The 18,420-nt window shown below is 30.8% G+C and overlaps 1 protein-coding gene across 3 annotated transcripts in view; it reads right to left on the reverse strand.

The window, feature by feature from the left end:
* Positions 1-833: 833 nt before the first annotated feature.
* Positions 834-18,420, reverse strand: part of Cylc2 (cylicin 2) — a 31,164-nt gene continuing 13,577 nt past the window's right edge. For all 3 annotated transcript variants that reach the window (XM_004848197.2, XM_021261197.1, XM_021261198.1), the window contains 2 exons: positions 11,131-11,298; positions 834-992 (listed from right to left, as the gene is read on the reverse strand). The gene's annotated coding sequence lies outside the window, so the exon portion shown is untranslated. The remainder of the gene's footprint in view (positions 993-11,130; positions 11,299-18,420) is intronic.

An 18,420-nucleotide genomic window follows, 5' to 3' on the forward strand; every position in this document is an offset into this window, starting at 1 on the left:
AATTTACTGGATTAAAAAGAAATATAAATTATTAATATTAAGAATGAACAATAAATCATGGTTGTATTGTAAATCATTTAAATATACTTGAGAGTATTTATAAAACTCAAAAGTGATCCATTTAAAGGAAATGATAAAGCTTGATATTGACTGATATTTGTATTTTTTTTCTTGAAAATAATTGTATAAAGTTTATGCTAATTCAAATGGACTAAAGATTTATGAAACTCATTTGTTAGATTTTATAGAGAGAGCTGTAATATTGTGAAGAAAAGGGAAAGACCTGAGTATTGTTGCTCTTGTGGTCTTTAAAGGACCCAGGTATAAATAATATACATAAAGAGAGAATTCTAGAGCAAAATAGTTTACAGAAAGTGCATCTTTTCAAATCCATATAAGAATCAATTTAGCTCAGTGGTTTCACCCCCTGCTGTGCAAGCACAAGGACCCGCGTTCGATCCCTGGTACCAAAAAAAAAAGAATCAATTAAACTCTGAAAGAATAAAATATGAAAAGAATCGTTTTTTAATTTAGAGAATACTATCATAACAAAGCTACAAACTGTGAGAAAAGCCCAAGTGGGGATGTATTTTGTCTGGCCCAGTTTCATGATGACAAAACCTACAACGAAGACAAGGAAATTTTGTCATAAAGGGAGCAGAATCTCTCCATACCTCCATCGTGTGCAGTGAGAAGTGAAGCCAAAGTCAAAGTAGAAACATAAGAAAAATATGTTTCTCTAAAACTGTTTCAATATTTTGCCAAAACAAAGGCCATAGAACGCTACATGCAGAAGGTTTTAAGTTAGGTGATAACACACACAGATACAGGAATAGAGGGTAGATGTTTTAATCATAGTCTTACCAGGTGATTCATGTATTCATTTCAAAATTAAAGCGGACAAACAATTTCCATGAGAGGAAAATCTCCAAGTGAATAGAATATTGCTCTTCTCCAGTGTGGTGTAATGTCTAGTAAATCCTCGGTTGGTCCTAGAATATAATCAAGCTAAGGTCAAATAAGATTCTAACACTCCTCCAGAGAGGAAAAACTTTCTAATATATCAAATATGGATACAGGTACATAATTTTAAGAATTAAATATATGTAATTGATAATTGATAAAACTGATAAATACTAATTTAAATATTTATGTATTAATATATTACAATTATGTACTTATATCTAGATATATAGATATCTGAATAGCTACATCTCCATCTATCTATGTATCTATCTATTTCTGGATGTGAAATTGGAGCCAGTGGTTGTTAGACTCTTATCTTTCCATTTTTGTTTGACTTCACATCCATTTAAAGCAGAATTGATATTGGTGTTTCTTCAGAAAAAAAAAAAAAAAAGGACTAAACCAGAAGTTGAGAGGGATCACAGGCACAGTTAATAACTAATTTTAAGGATACATTTTCTAAAATTCAGAGCTAGTCAAAGATAAATAAGAGATACTCTGAAAGGTAGTTGGCATGTCTAAGTGAAGATTCCAAAAAGATTAAGAGAAATATTTTAGAAATAATTCCTGTTGAAATTATATCAAGGATTCTATTTTTCTAAATATATCATTAGATTTGCAAATGTATTGTATTGGCTTAATCTTTCTTTGAATAGTGATATTACTACCTTTTTGTCTAATCAAAAGAAAAGCATTTCCAATGCCAATATATATTTTAAATTTCTTTCTCTCAAAGCTGAACTGTAGTATTTCTTTAATTTTTATCCACTTATTCTTTATTTATACACTCTGAAAATCTTATCATTTGTCATTATGAAACTGCAATCTAATAACTATAGCAATTATTTCTTTTTTTATTCTGTACAAAATGAGAAAGTGGAAAAACGTAGCATATGTGATAACTTTCGGGAGCTATAAAATTAACTTTTGAACAGGTTCAGAACCTAATGATTTAGTTGGGTTTTTGTTTGTTTGTTTGTTTGGGGGTTTTTTGTACTGGGAATAGAACTCAGGACTTCGCGCTCGCGAGGCAAGCAGCAGCACCAATGAGCTAAATCCCCGGCCCCGATTTAGTTATTTTTCCTCAAAGAGTTTAGCCTAATAAGAATACTGGATCATTTATTTAATACTCACCTTATATTTCTCCACAGTATTTTTATTTATGAATTATTAAGTTATTTACACAGAAAAAATTACTTTATCATGCATGAGGCGCTAAATTAGGCTAAGGACGGAAATTCTTTTTTTTTTTTTTGGTACCAGGGATCAAACTCAGGACCTTGCGCTTGCCAGGCAGGTCCTGGAACCACTGAACTAAATCCCTGGCCGAGGATGGAAATTCTATCAATCATTTAACTAAGAGAAACTATGAAAAATTATCATAATGTAAATACTAAGTTTCAGTGACTTGAATTGGTAGCTGTCCTTCTTTAAAGGACTATGCCTGGGTCGGGGATTTAAGGGATTCAGCTCAGTGGTGCTGATGCCTGCCTTGCAAACACAAAGTCCTTAGTTCCATCCCCAGTATTAAAAAAAAAAAAAAGATTATGCCTTCAGGGACCATGTTCAAGGATGTTAAATATGCTAGAGTTCTTCCATCTAGTATATTTACTTACAAGATATTGTCTGATAGTTAAAACAATAAAGCTGAAGGAGCATGATGCAACACACACACACATACACACACACACACACACACACACACATCAAACAAACAAACAAAAAAACTAAATGACTGAAAGAGACCAGGAACTACTTTTGGTCCTAATTATCAGTAATCTCTGAAGCAATCATTTATCTCCCTCTAATTTTAAAGCAATGATTTTGATTTTAGCAAGTTTTCTTTCATGATTGAACAAAAACATCATATTGCAAAAAGATATCAATAATCGATTCCCTATTTTCTCTGTACTGTTAACTTTTTTTTGACAAACTATGTAAAAAAATAATGCAAATAATGACAAAACTCGCATACGAACTTGACGTGTTTATAAAGTTTAAGCTAATACCTCTTTAGTTAAACATTTCTAGGTACTTCAAGGAGAAAATTTAGAGAACTTTAGTGTATAAATTCATAGAGCAGTGGGTTTGAACTTTTGACATTTCTTGGATACTGAATCCTACTTGCAAGATTACTAATGATATTTTATTACATCAACCCATTTTTTCAAAATCACTCAGGTTTTCATGGTCCCCAGATTTGTCACTCATGTGATTTCTTCAGGTCTCAAGTAACATTACAAAATGACTACTTTCTTCTAAAAACAATAGCTTAGATCTCCCTACCCTGAAGTAACAAAGTTCAAATATAAGTTTCTTGTTCTCAAACCTATGTGATAATGTTAGATATGAAACACGTTTGGATGAAATATAACAATTTCACGCCCTTTAGCCCCTGACCTTAAAATGAATATCATTCTAACAATGCAAAATAATGAGTAGAAAATTGAAAACACAGCCAATAAGGTACATGTGAGTACAAGCTTATGAGAATAGTGCTTTGTTCTTAATTCTTAAACACTTGTGTGCCAAGGAGATCCTCCATAGAAGAATAAAAGGATAGATCAAAATAGAGCATTAGTAGATAGCACTATTTCTATCTTTTCATGTTATAATATATCCATGTAACAAAGTTACTCCCATTCCTGTATTATTTTCTGGTTCATGAAGAGCTGACCTACTTTAATAGTCTGAGAAACAATATTCACAAATTTCCAGTATGTGTGGAAACCAGGTACTCGTCTATCTATCTATCTATCTATCTATCTATCTATCTATCTATCTATCTGTCTCACAATTTAATTCCTCAGAGATGATGTTACACATCCACAGAGATATGCCATTATTTTGCATAGTATGTTATAACATGAATGCTACCATTCCTGTCTTTCAAGTTTGGTCTCTCTTTCTTAAAACATTGCTGCGTAGATCTGTTCAATGATTCTGGAAAGTTGAATTAATGTTTGTTTTCTTTATATTGATTTGGGAATTTGTAAAAACTTACAAATATATTTTACTTTGGCATCACTTCAGGTTCCTGTGGAAAACATAATTTGTTTTTGCCACTAGCCTAAAACCAGAGTGCAAGATTTCCAATGTATTTTCTTTATAAAAGAATGTAATATAAAAATATTATTTAGGGAAAGGATTTTGCATATTTCTTTGATTTTCATCAGGTAATGAATACTTATAGTTGTTCTCGATGCACATTACTCTATTAGCCAACTGTTTCTAGTTTATTCTCTGTTACTGTTGTATCAAAATTTCCTCCTAAGTTCAGTATTTAATAAAAAAGTTTAAATTAATAGTTTATGATTCATAAATGATAGTTAATTTATATAGTGCCAAAAGCGGAATAAATAATGATAGAAAGTATAGGCTTTGAATATGACAAATTTTTTAAACTATTAGCTCTGTTTAAATATAGCAAAATAAAATATGGATAAAATTTCAGTATAATCACACATTAAACTGAATATTCATGATTTATTGAGTGTTGATTATGAAAATTAAAATTAAAAACACATGTAAAATATTTAAAAGAGTGAATGGTTCGAAGAAAGTAATATATAAATATTGTTAATATCAGTGTCTTTTTTATTATTATGAATAATATTGTTTAGATATGTTATCATATAACTCTGGGTTTAGTCAGTATATAATTTAAATTTTTACCTAATTTCTTCCATCAAAATAAATTTCAAGTAAACTTCCAGTTAAAAGTGTAAAATTATAGAATCTTAAATAAGTTAGATGATTTGAATTAATAATGACACCATATCAAACATAAGATAATGGATTGAAATTAATATATTTTTTCTGCTAATCATTTCCTTTTCTCTATTCAGTTATATTTTAATAAATGCAACAGTAATCCTAAAATATGTTATTTTATTATTGATCACTGAAAGGATAGGAAAAACTATAGTACACTAAGCTGCACATATACAAAGTCCAGTATGATCTATTTATCCAGAGGCACCAAGTTATATAAATTTAGAAATTTAGAATTAAGAGATTCAAGTCAGTCTATGTTGATTACTTGTACAGAGAAAGTATTTAAAACTAAAATTAGGGAAGCCAAGCCATTTCTCTATTCTTTTAGAAACAGATCAAACCCAACTACTCCAAAAAAGAGAGTGAAGAGAAGTATATATTCAGAGAAGTGTTGAGGTAAACATTTATGTAACTGCATATTAATATATGGCCTGAGTTCCTACTATTTGATTTCCTGGTTCCAGTCTTAAGGCCAGCTACATTTCCTTCCTAGGATTCTGAGAGATATCTCTTAAATTTTTCATTTATTGACCTAAGCCAATAATATAAGCTGTATATTAGGCAATATTTAATAATAAAGGAAAATATTTCAACTGATCAAAAAGTTCAGCTTCATTATAATATTATAAACTTTACACCTGAAACATGTATTCATATCTGAGCATGATGGCTCACATCTGTAATCACAAAATTTAGGAGTTAACACATGAGAATTGCTGGGAATTTAAAGCAATACTGGGCTACAAAGTGAGACTTTTCAGGAGACTGAGTTTAAGGGTGTTGGGCAGCCCAACATTTAGGCTGTGGCATGGGTACAATTCGGGACTTTCAGCCAGCTCTACAGTGAGATACAAGAGAAAAATCAAAAGCTGGGTGATTTTGTTTTGAGTTTCACCAGAAAGGAAGCTTCTATAAAGTTGACGCCTATAGATTTGGAGCAGCTGAGAGTAGAGTTCCTGAAGAGATTAGGATTGAAAAGAAGCCAAGTATTTTACAGCAGTACAGTAGAAAAGTGCTCTGAAGGTATACGAGAAATTAGAAAGCACCACCCTTCAAAGACTCAAAATTGAAAATGTGAAAGATTTTGCTTTGAGAAAAGAGCCCAGAGCATCATACTCCAGAACTGCATTCTAGGGAATTCTTATCAGGGATAGGGTTTACAGTGCTCAACCATCTGAGCACTCAGAGACTACTATTGCCACAATAAAAGGGACCCTGACCTGGCAGCACAACTTGGCATCATCAACATAGCATTACTTTTACAGTCATGTAGAATGTAAGAGCTGTAGAGTCAGGAAAGCTTTTCAACAAATTTTAGAATAAGGCCTGGAAGGCCAGGCAGTGTATCCCTGAGAGGGCAGTGTGTGAAGCTGTGAGAGGGAAGCCAAAAGTGCAGTGGCGATGCCAGAAAGTTGAAAAAGCCAAGGAAGTAGAATGTCTGAGGTAACCTGCAAGGAATGAACAAAGTCAGTCCAAGAAAGAAGCCACAAGAGTTGCAAGCGCAGTCAGTGCCATAGGGCCAGTGCCACCCAAGCCCTTTGGAATTCTAATTGCCACAGCTTGCCCTGGGTGTTGACAAAAACTACAGGATTTAATATTTGCCCTTCAGTGTTTCATTATAGCTTTGGTCCCATTGATTTCTATCCCTCTAATCCTCCCATTTGGAATGAAAATATTTATCCTGTGCCTTTGTATGGCAGCAGTATTTAACATTATTTTTTATTTTTACAGAGGCTCACTGCTAATAGTTTGCCTTCAGTTTCAAAGGAGACTTTGGACTTTTCAACATTGCTGAAACTGTTAGCAGTTAGGCAATTCATAGAGATGGACTAAATGTAATTTGCATAAAGAGGTGTATGTATGTCTGAGGATCCAGCGGTGGAATGTTATGGTTTCTATCTAGATATCCCTAAAGAGCCTCATGCTCTCATAGGAAGGGATTTTGGAAAGTGATTTTATTATGGGGGCTTATAGCTGACTTGCTTTTAGGAAGTAGGGCCTGATTGGAAAAGGTTGGTTAATGAGGTTAGGAGTAACCTCAAAAGTTATATCCCTTCCCCAGCTCTTCCCTTTACTCTCAAGTTCCTAGTCCCTATGAAGGGAGTTGCTTTCCCCTATCAGACCCTTCCAACATGCTGCTTCTGGAGAAAGCAAAACATGAAAGGGCTGAAAGGTGATCCAAAATTAACCTCTCTTCCTTTAAGCTGTAGGTGTCAGGTATTTTTACTAAGTGATGGAAGTGACTAAGACTTTTAATCGCAGGAAATGTATATTTATATGTATTTACTATAACACTTTGATATCTAATGTTATCTCTAATACTCTCAAATTCATAACATTCACTTAGGAAAGAAATTAAACTAGGTGAAAATTATTTATTTGAAAAAGAGAAAAACCAAGTGATTTAAATCTATTTTTAAAAATCAAATTTTTAAGAATAAAAAAATATTTCCTGTATTCATACCAAAACAGGACAATCTTTGAGTGCAAATTTAATATGTAATGATTCCAGTGTGTTCTGAGATAAGCTGAATTGCATTATCATTTTGAATGTATGAAGCTAGATTCAAATAACACATAAAGAAACTGATAAACAACATGCTGGAATTTAAAATTTACCAGCCATAAAATCTTTGCTGTCAGTATTCTAAGATACTAGAAAAGTACCAAGATATCTGGTGATCTGAAACTTTTTTTGTCAGAAATAATGTTCTTAGTACTCATTTTATAATTCCCAATTATTGACATGGGCATTAAGGAAGATTCAAATAAATCTCTTGTTCGTCATTTATATATATCTCACAGGCAATGCAGAATTGATTTGAGTTTACTTTATTTTGCCCTTTGTTAGAAATATTTACTTACATTTACTAAGCTTTATAATTATAAAATGTAACTTGTTGATATATTAGAACTTATTGTAATGCCTTCATGTTACTATGAAAAACTAACATGTTTTAAAGAATAAGTCCCATGCAAGTAAAACCTTAGACTTAAATCTCATTCTTCTAATTACCAGTTAATCACCTTAAAATCTCTCCCTTTTAGAATTGGGTATTTCAATAGTTTGTAAGTTTGATTTTATATAGATTTATAGTTATATAGCATTTTATCTACAAATCTTTCAATCATTGAAATATCCTTTTATGTTTTATGTATATTATTCTATTTTAAAATGTTTTGGTACAAAGTACAACAATGTAAAAATAATTTGCTTGTTATTAAAACTTTCAGAAATCATTCATGAAGCATTTTTCCTTAGTGGTCTTTTGTGAGACATGTTTTCTCACCATTATTTGTGTCACATGAAATTAGCTATATCAATTGTCTGTTATTCTGCCAAATTCTTAAGAGAATGCATGATAATGTAAATTTATTAATGGAAAATATTATAAAAGAATAATGAAATACTTTTTGAAGAAATATATAAGGTATTCCTCAAGCTAGCCAACTAACTCGACCTGATACTTTAACAATATATGGGGTACATAATTAAATGGATCTCCCCCTGTTTTTCTGGACATATTTTTTCTGATATGTTTTGTAATCAGTGCTATTGAGTGATTTTCTCTGCCATGTCCTTCCACCATGATATTTCTGCCTGACCACAGGCCTAAAAGCAGTGGAGCCACCATTTCCTGAAATCTCTGAAAACATAAGCCAAAATAAACCTTTCTTACATAATTTTTTTTCTGAAATATTTTGTCACAACATAGGAAATCTAACACACTCAGCATTGTTCGATTCTTCTTTGGCTTTAATGTCTTATATTCTCTTCATCCCTCTTACATTATTACTGCACAGTGGTTGAGATGGGACTCTAATGCATATATACAATTTCCATGTTTGTTCAACACAGCCCATCTCTGCTAATATAATTTATGAAACTGTTAAGCAGAGGGCCATATTTACTGAGAAGACTCACTATCAGAAGTGGGAAGAGTAGTGGCAGGAGAATTTCCTTTGTAACTGACAGAGGTAAGCAACTATGTCTTGAACTGTTGCCCTTCTTAAGCAATTCTGGAGTATGAGCTTTACATATGTGATATCACTTCATGTAATTTTAATAACTGTAGATATTTGCATGTAAATAAACAGAAGCAGTGTAGAAAATGAGCTGAAAGGGTATTGTGGTTTAGATCTGAAATGACTTGTCAAGTCTCCTGTGTTCAGAGGCAGGGCTTTTTGAAAGTGTTTGGATCATAGAGGTGCTATGCTGATCAGTGGATTAATCCACCAAAAATTAAAACTAAATGTGCTGTTAGAAGGTGAGCCCTGGTGAGAATAGCTGGGTCAATGGAAACATGACCTGGAAGAATGTGTTCCTGTTCCCTGCTCCTCCTCCACTCTCTCTGCTTCCTAACTGCCATGAGATGAACAAATGTCCTGAGTCATGACCTTTTCTTTGTCTGTCTGTCTTGGAGCCAACGAACTGTGGGCCGAATCTCCTAGAAATTGTGAGCCAAATAAACCTCTTCTCCTTTAAATTGTTCATGTCAGGTACGTTGTCTCAGTGGTGGAAAATGACTCATATAAGGTATTAAAGAACATTTTCCCCAAAACTTGAAATGTTACAAAACCACAGTCTAAATGTCGGTGACATCTGAAATTCAAATTTATACTCAAATTGTGGTACACTGTAAAAATTTGTTTATTTCACCCAACCTCTCTAAGTCTCAATTAAATGGCAATAATAGAATTGCTGTGAGGAATAAGTGACAATATTACAATTGGTAGTCAATACTAGCAGATAATATTAGTTTTTTTTCTCCCAATGCTATTTTAACATAAACATTTTGTAAACATTCAAGAGATGACTTGAATTATTATAGTACTAGAATAACTTTTAATTTTTTCAGGCTTTTAAAAGAATTTTTCTACTTATAAAGAAATTTTATATATGACTATTTATTATATAGTTAACTTATGTTTCCTATTCCTTTTCAGTGATTATTACTATTGCTATTTTCCTCATTAATGATATTCAGTTCTTCTGAAATAAATTCAGAAATTTAAAAGAATAAGTATATATTTTATGTATAATTTTAACAGCATTTTAAGGTGGTAATTTTGCTTTATCTCTTTGTTACTTCTGAAAAAGGATTGAAACTCCAAATGTAAAAATGGATTACACATATTATTATTATTCAATTAAAATGATTAAATGAGCTTTCAAACAAACTTATAATATTATGCTTATTCATACTGATAAGGAAAAGTTTAGATAACTTAATAGATTGAATAGTAAGGTAGTTGTAGAAGCAAAATAAGTAATGTGTTCTTTTAAGATTTGCTTTTCCTATAACTCCTTGTTTAAGGTGAAGATTATCTGACTCTAACCAGTAGCTTCATTACCCTAACAAAGTTACCAGGCCAGGGTGAATTTACAATGTATATGGCATATCTTGTGTCTGTGACTTATAAATAGGAACTGGAATTGTATTTACATATCAAAGACCACTAGGGATGAGATAATAGCTAAAAAGGATATAAAAAGGGAAATGCTGTACAAAGGGGGCGCGGATATTGAGCAGACTGGTTTCTGGCATTCCCGTCCTCTCGCGAGAAGAAATTTTATTATTTTATCCGAATTCTGTGTCTCTGTGTATTTCTTTCTGAGAGTTCCACAACAATATAAAAAGAAATGGAGTTGTTTTTCAAATACAATGAATACAAACTTTTTAATTATTCACACTAAGTTTAATATTTAATAATGTAGAAGGAATATTTTGATATTTCATTATCAGCTGTAGTCTTTTGGTGATTTAATAGTGTGCATAATATAATAATATTTTTTCTTTGTGTGATATAATTCTACTCAAAAGCACAAAGTTTAATTTGTGCTTAGGTGAACTGAGAGAAATCATACATTTCTTTTCTTTTAGTGCATGTATTTATATTGATTCAAAATGGCTGAAAACAGAAATCAGTTCGCTTTCATTAGCAGTGGATGAATTCTGAGATTTGGTGATAGACTTCATATTCATTATTATATCTGCTACTTCTATTCACTAACTAAACAGTAAGATATAAATAATATAAACAAGCAAAATAATGTGAATATTTTCCACTTCAAGTAGTTATACAAATTAATTAGAATTTTAATGCAAAATCTGTTGTTTTTCTATGAAAATAAGTACAGTATATTAAATTCATTTTTGTAGTATCAATAACTCACATTCCAAATAAAAAAACTGAATTATCAGTTAAAGAGATTTTATTATTTCTGAGAGTCAATTCATAGTGAAAAAAGATGGAAAGAATGTTTTGGTGAGATTTGCATGAGCAGTAAACAATGATCACATAATACAAAAGTGATAACCTGGCATATATTGTTTTCTCATTAAATGTTATTAAAATTCAGCAAAATTTAAATTCAGTACATACCAAAGATCTTAAGTAATAAATGCAATGTCCCCATTGCCAAGTTTTTGCTGTGCTTTCAAAACGAACTTTATAGATTTCCTTTCTTTGTGTATCTTTTCTCTTTTTTCACATGCTCATGATGTCAATAGTCTCTATGCTGCAGATCATCATCTCTTCTTGCAGAATTCTCTAAATGATAGACCAGTGTGGAGAAATGATTAATGTTCACAGCATGAAATAAACTCATACTCAGTGTTAATTAAGGGAAAATCTACATTGACAAGAGTAACACTATATTTCTAAAATTAGAACTTGATGTTTCTGGAGTACTGTTAGTTCATTCTTCCTCAATATTACCTCTACTTTTAAGTATTTCTGAGTAGCATCTATACAATAAAATACAGTATTGATTTCTACAAAAAACATCATTTTAATGTAGAGAAAATAAGATTATTAATTTTAGGGCTTGCAAAGTCAAAGTATTTTATTCCAACTACAATCCTACTTTATAAACACTAACAACTATTACATATGGAAAGTACTATATCTACAATATGGATCAATAACTACAAAATATGTATTTTATTAAAGGTCATACCAAATGATATTGAGGGATGAATTATATTTTATCAGTTTGCAATTGAGAAATAAATTTTTTAAAGTATTTCACAACATATATGTATATGTACACATGTGTGCATATGTTTGTGTGAAATCCGATGTCAGTTCTTTATTTAACATTTTTTTAAAACTTTGCCTATTATAACTCTAGTTTATCCTTTGTGACAGAGTAGTACTCCATTGTGTATAAATACCATGTTTTATTCATTCATCTATGATGGACATATAGGCTCTTTCCAAGATTTAGCTATTATGAATTGTGCTGCTGTAAACATGGGTTTGCATACATCACAGTGATATGATGTCTTTAATTCTTTTAGAAAACTACCTAGAATGGAAATAGCTAGGTCACATAGAATTTCTATATTTAGTTTTTTGGGAAATACTAATTTCCATAGTGGATGTATCAGTTTATAGTGCCATTAATAATGTATACAGGTTTCTTTCTCCCTATAGCATTTGTTACTGGTTGACTTCTTGATAGTAACTATTCTTTCTGGCATGAGATGGAATCTTAGTGTTGTTTTAATTTACGTTTCTCAAGTGATCAATGAATGTTGAACATTTTTTCTTGTATTTATCGGTCATTTTTATTTCTTCATCTGAGAAGTGTCTATTCATTTCCAATGTTAATTTTTTTGATATTTTAAATTTGGGGAGTCTAATTTTTTTGAGTTCTTCACTTTCATTACTTGTTGGTGACATGATCCTTTACATAAAAGACCCCCTAACCTCCACCAAAGACTCTGAGAACTAATATCCAAATTCAGTAGTGTAGTAGTGTGCAAAGTCAACACTAAAAATCCAGTAGCATTTGGGCACACCAGTAACAAACTTGCTGAGATGGAAATCGAAGAAACAATACCCTTCACAATAACAAAAAATTAAATACTTAGGAATTAATATAACCAAGAAAGTGAAAGACCTCTACAGTGAAAAGAATAGTATTTTGAAAAGGGAAATTGAAAAGGTCATCAGAAAATGTTTCTGTATAAGCACAACCAAAATGGCCATGTGTCTAAAACTATTAAATAGATTTAATGTAATACCAAAAAAAATACCAATAACATTCCTTATAGAAGTGGAGAAAGCGATCCTAAAATTCATGTGGAACCAGAAAAGACTGAGAAAAACAACAACAACAACAAAAATCTGGGCAACAAGGACAAGACAGAGGGCATTAGAATCCCAGACTTCAAATTATATTGCAATGCTACAGTGATAAAAAAACAGCACGATAGTGTCAAAAAACAAACAGAAAATGGACTTGTGGATCAATGGAACAGAGTAGAAGATGCAGAAACAACTCCAAGTATACTTGCCTATGTTGTCTTTGACAAAGGGGTCAAATCCGTTCACTGGATGAAATATGGCCTCTTCAACAAATGGTGCTCGGAAAACTGGTTATCCACATGCTGAAGGTTAAACCTAGACCCATATCTTTTACCATGCTTTCAACTAAAATCAAAATCGATAAAAACCCTAAACATTAGAACAGAAACAATCTGCTGGGTAAAAAAACAGGTAGAACTCTTGAATATAGACATGTAGGCAAAACTTTCAGAATAAAATCCTGGTTGCACAAGAAATAATAGCAAGAATCAGCAAATAATATCACACCAAATTTAAAAGCTTCCGTACAGCAAAGGAAACGACAAACAGAATGAGTTGCTAACTCACAAGATGAGAAAAAAATATTTGCAGGTACTCTGCAGACAAAGAACCAATACCTGGAATATACAAAGAACTTGTCAGTTTTTTTGTTTTATTGCTCGTTGTTTTAAGGTTATAGCTAATAAAATATTACCAAGTCACAGATCATGAATCTTTCATGTTATGTCTTCTTTTAGGAGTTTATAGGTTTAGATCTTAAGTTTAAATCTTTAAAGCTTTTTAATTTTTTGTGTAGTGTGTACAATAAATGTACAATTATCTGTTTTTTACATACACATATCATTTTACTAGGATCATCTGTAGCAGAGACAACTCTTTTCTCTTCGTATATTCTCAGAAAATTTGTTGAAGATCAGTTGAAAATATATGCATAAGGTTATTTAAAAATGTGTGAAATTTAACTGTATACCTTTGGAAACTAGCGTTTAAAGAATAAATCAATAAGGAAGTTTAAAAAATATCTCAAGGTAAAGAAAAACAACATTTCAAAACGTGATTCTGCAAAAACTTTGAGAGGAACAGTTATTATGATAATCACTTACCTTAAAAAAGAAGAAATATCTCATATATTCAGCTAGACTTTTTCCTCAAATAGTGAAAGAATAAGCTGACCCAAAATTATCAAAAGGAAAAGACTAAAAATCTAGTTGAAATAAATAAAATGGAAAATACAAAAATCAATAAAAATTGTAATGATTTTTGAAGGCATAAAACAAAATTTTCAAGCCTTTTGCTAAACTAAGAAATAATAAAAAAGGCTTACATAAAATCAGGAGACATAAAAGATGAGGAACAACTGATCCACAAAATTTAAAAGGACCACAAGACACTATTACCTAGAGGAATAAGAAATTCCCACAAATATACTATCTGTTAGACTGAAGCATAAGGACATAGAAAACCAACACAGATGAATACAAAGTGAGCAGATTAAATCAGTAATACAATCTCTCACAACTCAGAAATGCTAAGGACCAGATATTGTCAGAGGTGAATTTACTATACATTCAAAGAATTAACACAAATGCTTTTCATATTCTTCCAATAAGTTGAACAGAAACCATTTCCAAACACTTTAGAGGCCAGCATTACTCCAATAAAAAAGCCAGATGAAAACATCTTTTTAAAAAAGTAGAAGCCAAAATCCCCAATGAATATTTCTACAAAATCTTCAACATCTGTCCATCCCTATCTGTCCATGTCCTTCAACATCTGTTCATGTCCTTCCTCCTATGGAAGATTGGTTCTAGACCTCTGGCAGATACCAAATATCTGACTCTGATCAAATTATTCTCATAAATTGATATTTTATTTGAATAAAACCTATACACATTCTCTCTAATACCTTAAATCTTAAATCTTCCCTAGGTTACTTGTATCTAATATAATGTATATGTTATATAAAAATAGTCATATCACACAGTTTAGGAATAATTACAAGAAAAATTTCTGTGTATTTTTATACCAGGCATTTTTTTCTGGAATATTTTTGATCTGCACTTGGTTGATCTGCAGATATGCTGAACTCTGACATTTAAAGGATAAACTGTACTAATAAATCAATTTGATAGCACTTGAAAAGAGTTATCCAAAATGATCATAGAGATTTTTCCTTCTGATGCAAGGATTTCTAAAGATGTACAGATTATTAAATAAGATATACCATATAACAAAATGAAGGACAAAAGTCACAGAATCATTGGAGTAGATGTAAAATATACATTTGACAAAATTCAACACCATTTTAATAAAATAAAATCCCAATATATTAAGTATGGGAAGAATTTACTGAACGTGGTACAGGATCACAGCTGATATCATACTCAACTGTAACAAACTGAAAGATTGTTTTCTAAGATCAAGAACAAGCAAAAATGTCTTATGTCACTACCTCTATTTATTATAAAACTACAAATCCTACATAGAATCATTAGACCAGAAAAAATAAAGAAATTAAAATTGGAAAGAGGTAAAATTATCTATTTGCAGATGACATGATCTTATATGTAAACAAAAATTAAAAATCAATAACTGGAATTAAAAACAAACTGCAAACAAATCTACAAATCTATTAAAGTTTTGGAACACAAAATTCACATAAAATAATCAGTTATATTCCTGTATATGAGCAATAAAATATCAAAAAGGAAGTTAAAATAGCATTTATAATGACATTAACATGAATAAAATACACAAGCATAAATTAACCTAGGAAATGAAAAATTTATACACTAAATATACAAAATATTTATGAAAAATTTAAATGTACAAATGGAGTGGAAAAGTATCCTCTGCTTGTAAATTAGAAGATTTAATATTCTTCATTGTCCATAATAGCAAAATCAATCTGCAGATTAATTTAACTCCTTTAAAAATTTCACATTTTTTACAAACATGGAGAAATATTCAAAATTCATATGAAGCCGTAAACTACCATCAGTATCCAAATTATTCTTCAGAAAACACACCATTGTAAACATTATACTTTTTATTATTACATATTATTACAAACCTACAGTAATTAAAATAGTATGACATTGCAATAAAAAATGCATATAAGCCAATGAAGCAGACCAGAAAGACCAGAAAGAGGGTAGAAAACCTACATAGATTGAGTCAGGTGACCTTTAGTGAGGCTATCAAGAACATGCAATAATGAAAGGATAGTTTCTTCAACAAATGGTGGTGGAAAACCTAAATATCTATGTGCAAGAGAAGGACATTCCTTCTTTACCCTACAAAATACAGAAAAAATATCAAATAATTCAATATGTTATCATACAAACACCTAGAACAGCATATGAGGCTTAATGATATTTTTCTATGAATTGATGTTTTGCATATCCCACTAAAAGTAAAAGTAACAAAAACAAAAGTAGAAAAATGGTACGGGACCAAACTTGAAAGCTTCTGCACAAAAGAGAACACAAAAGTGAAAAGATAATACAGAATGAGAGTAAATACCTGTCAATTTATTTTTCACAAGTAACTTTTATTAACTATCTAACATACATCCTATAATGTAGAAGTTATGGAGGAAATATACTGGGATAACATCTGGCTCTCTGAAATAAAATCTTTATGAGTAAAAGCAATTGAAAGTAGCTGAAGAGTTACTGGGAGGAGCCATACTAATCTTAAGATATCTATCATTACAGTACAAGAGAGATTGTGAGAGGAATTGACTAGAATTTTCAATAGTGAATCACAAGCCAAAAATCTTGAACAGGAGTTGAAGTATTCCTATGTATATGATTGAGAAATGACAATTTTAGCACTGTGTAAACATAGGAGGAAAGCATTATGTTAAATACAAAATATAGTTACTAATGGTTTTTTCTTTTTTATAATGTTATAATGGTGTTTTTAATGCTAAAGAAAGTTAGATAATATCTGTTTGTACAAATTCAAAAATCAGTGCACATTTTACATTCAGTATAAGGTAATGTATTTGTTCTCACATAAAAAAAATTATTTCAAAATCTCTTGAGGTTTTTTTGTATTTTATGACACTCAATTTTCAACTATTTTTCTTTTGCTTTATGATATTGATACTGTTAAACACAGAAAGACACATTATATTTGCATACAGACAAAAGAAAATAAGTCAAGCCTATTTGCAATTTACCCTGCAAATAATACAATCAATACAAACAACAAGACAAATTGGGGAAGGTTTAAAGAATTTTATAAAAAAAATAGTGATCTCATTGACCACTTTTATTTTCCATATAAGGGGTGAGAAGTATTCAGTGCCTCTTTCAGGAGTCATAAATATCTAAGATAAGAAAATGCCTGTGTTAGGATATTTATTTTGTGATTTTAGTCACATTTGAAAAAATTTTAAACATCACTGCAAAATTTTGTAGTGATTTAGTCGTACATTTGTGATCAACATACCAACAAATGCAGCAATCCTTGAACATCTGTATTTCACTTTTACATCTTTAAGCTTTACTCAAGGGAAGGATAATCATTAAAAGAGGAAAAATATCTTCCATATACAAAATGTAGGATTGTGAACCCTAAATTTAGAATTGGATAGCTCTGAAAAATGTACTCTTGCAAACATATAGTGGAAATATTGAAGAAGGGATTGTACTTTATATAGATCTCTACCTTTGAATTGATCTCCCATTCTGAATCAACTCCCTTTGGCTTTAGTACTATTTATCAGACTGAAAAAGCCAAAGAAAGGACAGAGAAACACTTATAACCAATCATCTTGGCTGCTTGTTATTACACATGAGAAGATAGATCCATAAAACTAGAAAATTGAATATTCTTAGGGACATATTTAATTCTTATCATTTGGAGAATGTGTATATTGTTTTATTATAGAATGTTAATTTTAATAACCAAAAAGTCCAAGTTTCATATCAATTGCACTTTAAATCTCTTATTAATTCTTCTATTAATTTATTAATTCTTCTAGTAATATTTCTAATAGAACTCAAAATTCATATTTAAAATAAAACACAGCTTCAAAAAAAATCCAAAATTCTGTGCTATAGGTTAATTAAGACCAACTCATTTTTAAATAATCCCAGTACTTCTGAAATAATTCTGTGTTTTTAATGAAAAATCAGAGTTAAGCATAAAGGCTCAAAAATTTACCTCCAAACGTTCCCCCTGGCTTTTGTAGGAAATAAAAATCCTTAATTCCTCTGACATAATGAAAAATAAACTAATTCTACTTACTGGTGACTGTCTATAATCATGAAGATTATGATTCTATGTAAAATAACTTTTAAGTGGAGCTAAGCATTTGCAATAGAGTGCAGTTACATTATGATAAAACTTGTCAAATGAGTTTTGGGTATGTTCTAATTGCAGATTTTAACCCAATGACAGACACAATTGACTCTGAGCATTGTCTAGTTTTAAATGTAAACAATTTTATTCTCTGGGCTGAAAAGGAAACAGCTTGAGCATATACTAAGTCACTGAAGTCCAGGAAGATACTCATAGTATTTTCACTCTTTTTATTCTGTCAGCCCACCACCTTTGATGCTG

Source organism: Heterocephalus glaber, unplaced genomic scaffold, assembly GCF_053883595.1.
Source record: "Heterocephalus glaber isolate CG9 unplaced genomic scaffold, H.glaber_assembly_v1.0 deba00001481, whole genome shotgun sequence".
Lineage (NCBI taxonomy): Eukaryota > Metazoa > Chordata > Mammalia > Rodentia > Bathyergidae > Heterocephalus > Heterocephalus glaber.